Source organism: Euprymna scolopes, unplaced genomic scaffold (genome assembly GCF_053919585.1).
Source record: "Euprymna scolopes isolate OS-2025 unplaced genomic scaffold, ASM5391958v1 sca599, whole genome shotgun sequence".
Lineage (NCBI taxonomy): Eukaryota > Metazoa > Mollusca > Cephalopoda > Sepiida > Sepiolidae > Euprymna > Euprymna scolopes.
The window spans coordinates 16,689-20,110 of record NW_027633656.1 but is presented as its reverse complement, the minus strand read 5'-3'; the positions used below and the strand labels follow the sequence as shown (position 1 = coordinate 20,110).

Below are 3,422 nucleotides of genomic sequence, written 5' to 3'. Positions count from 1 at the left end.
TTCCCACAAATGCCTGTCGGTTGTTAGTATATAAGTGCGATATAAAAAAAATGCACATGAGACAAGGAGCTATACTTACTTAAGTAGGTCCGGGTAAGAATGTTAGGCGAAACAGTGCGTGATAGAAACTCTAGTATAGGTTTTATAATAAAGTACTTGCTATCTTACGCAAGTCTAGCTAAGGACTAGAAAAGACCCCTTTTTTCCCCCACTCCCCCTTACTGGCCTTTGTGCCTAAGCTTCTTCGTACCCCAAATGAGGCCTTGGCAGTAGATAATGCCAAGGCCGGGGACGAAGGGCTAAATATAATACTTACCTGGTATCGAGGGTACGGTGATCAATAAGGCCGTTCCTCCAGAGTGAGACCCTTCCATTGCACTACGGTTGGGTTGACCTTTGCGATCGTCCCAAAATGTGGACGATTCGGGTGCATTATTTCTAAGTGTGGGGTCTGCGTACGCGCTCACCCCGATAATTCATCAATATCAAATATCCATTTCTAATCCTTCTACTGATAAGTAAACTACATAATTCTGTTCCGTTTCCCTTTTCTCCAATCGCCCATTTCTGTACGCGCCACAAAACAAGCGATTTTTCCAGATCAGTTTATAATTCACTTCTATTCCAACGTTCTGATTGTAACTAATCTGCATGTCCATATCAGTAACGTTTGCATTGAACATAATCTTTTGTTATATAAAAATCATTGATTTAATTTAAGTAAATAGGTCAGTCCCTGGAGTGATGGGTGTGAGTAAAAACTTTAGCTATGGATAGCTTTAACAAATAAATACGTACACAGCCTCTCCTCGATTTTGTGAGTGGGATTTGTGCCTAATTATTGAATTTTTGTTTCACATTTGTAATTTTATATTAGCAGAAAATAAATGATAAAAACTCAATCTCTTTAGTGTAAGGAATCGGTCAAGCTACTGAAACTGTTTTCTTTTAATATAGATTGATGAACGAAAACGTCTAACAATCTCAAACAGATTTCGTACGTTTGTTGGTTGAACCCCCCACCCATGACCCGTACAGTCTTTCATTATTTATGGAAGGCGGATATTATCGTCGGTTACCCGTGACATGACTCAATTCTCTCGACTTAATTGTGAGTTTGATTTGTACCGAATTATTCATTTTTTGTTTAACATTTGCAGTGGCGGCTCGTGCATGAAGCTGTGGAACTGCAGCAGTGCAGCACCCCCCCTCCCAGTTATTTCTACACAATATTAATGATAAAATTAAAAATAATACGTTTGTTTTTAATATTTTATTTTTTCTATGTGTACATTATAAAATCATTAAGTTTAATGTCGGTATGTCCAAAGTCATATAAAAACAAAATAAAAATTGCTTGGAGCTGTGAAATTACACTTTCTTAATGAAATTCTCTTGTGCGCATGCGCGGATTAGACGTTTTAGACAGCCGATGAAACCCTCTTAAGGAACTGTCACTTGTCGCAGCTCCGCGTCGTGAAATTCGTTGTTTGCTTAGAGTGTGTGCCTGTATAGATATGATAACATTGTTATTGAAAAAAAAAAAGAAAAAAAAGGGGTTTACTTACATTTTTTTTTTAATTATTATTAAAATCTGCATATAACGTATTCTTGTACATAAAATACTGTGATTTTTTCTTTTAGCGTTGCGATTTGATTCGGTAGCAGACGGAAATATATAATATGCAGAAACTTTTTTATTATTATTAAAAGTATTCGGGGATTTAGCAGTGGAGCTAACACGCGACTAAGGGTAAAAATCAAATATACAATAAATAAATCTTACCATAAAAGTTACTTTTCCATCTACCTGCTTGTTTGTTTGTTTTAAGTAGTTTTAAATGCTATTTTTTGCAACAATTAAACTTTACAAAAACAAACTGTTTACATTTTCCTACAAGCGAAGAAACAGTTTATGTTGAAAATACATTTTAGTTAGAAATATTTTTAACTTGTATGTTTTAGATAAAAAAAATTAGCATTTATTTGCCTCCAACAAGGACAATGTTAGAAGTTTTACACTTTGAAAAATGGATTTTTTAATTAAAATGTGTTTGTAAGTAAAAAAACACAGTTTTTATAATTATGCATTTTAAACTTTACATTGAATTTGTTAGTAGATGGGGCAGATAACACGCATTAAAAAAGTAATTAGAAATCCTTCTGGACTGAGACAATTTTAATTTTTTGTTTTGTGGGGGGAGAAAGCTACATTAAAATTCGATGTTTTATAATGCTTATATATGACATCCTATTTTCTTATAATAAATCTCCACTTTATGTCGATCTTTACCGGCATGGGAAGGTCAGTAAATAGCCAAGTTTGTTCTTTTTATATAAAATGCACGTTGTTAAAAGATTTGTAAATAAAATTTTGTATCTTTAAATATTTTTGTTTGTTTGCTCACTATATAAAATTGTAAACATTTTTATCCTGTATTTTATTTGCAAATACGTTTTGTTATAAATACATTTAAAAAAATAATTTTTGTAAATAAAACTGTTATTAAATAAAACGCTATTTTCAAATGGTAAACTCCTAAATTAACCCTCGTAGGGAGGCAAGTAAATTTCAAAGTTTTTCTCTATTTTTTTTATAAAAAAATAAGTTATTTTGGAAAATGTTTTCCGTTTGTTTGCAAAAAAAACGCAAACTTTTATTTAATCTGAAAAGTTTAAAAGGAATAAATGTATATATTATTTTTATTATTCTGTAAAGTGTACATAATTAAAAAAATATTTTTAATAAAAAGTTTTTGCGTATTATCCATGTTATATATTTGAATATTTATTTGAATGTTTATTATTTGATTAAATATTTATTAATATATTCGAATTTCTTTTACACGATATTAAAAAATACGTAAAATTTTCGAAGCAGAACCCCCACTAATCTCAGTCACGAGCAGCCACTAGATACAGGACAAGTTTTAATCGTTTATCTGCCGAAAATTTAGATGTCAAAGTTCAAACGATTTTATCTTTACTGTCTCTAGTAAACTATGTATCCAATTTTGGGTCTAAATAGTTTAAATTTTACATAAAGGGTATTCAGACATGCAGCAAGCTTATTAATCAGTTTTGGGCGATAATGTAGCTGCCAAGAGGTCAAAGTTGAACAAGTTGACCTTTGCAGACTCTACTAAACTCCTCCGCAAATTCTACGTTTAAACACTTTGAATTTTAGATGTAGGTTATCTGGGCTTGAGTCACACATTTTAATATATAAACATATGCACATAATGTTATGAACAGTATATACATGCAAAGCCGAGCTGAACTGCTAGTAATGAAAAAGTATATGTAAGGTAATGAAATATAAATGAAAATAAAAATATTTAAAATCCCAAAACGTTTGAAAATAAAATTTTTACACATGGAAATTTTACAATAATTATGAAGAAGTTTTGTTAAAAATCGAT

The 3,422-nt window shown here is 31.3% G+C and overlaps 1 non-coding gene across 1 annotated transcript; it reads left to right on the top strand.

Annotated features, from left to right (window-relative positions):
• Window positions 1–308: 308 nt before the first annotated feature.
• Window positions 309–472, top strand: LOC145275116 (U1 spliceosomal RNA). Its single transcript, XR_013867054.1, has one exon. It is a non-coding gene; the product is annotated as a U1 spliceosomal RNA (small nuclear RNA).
• Window positions 473–3,422: the final 2,950 nt, after the last annotated feature.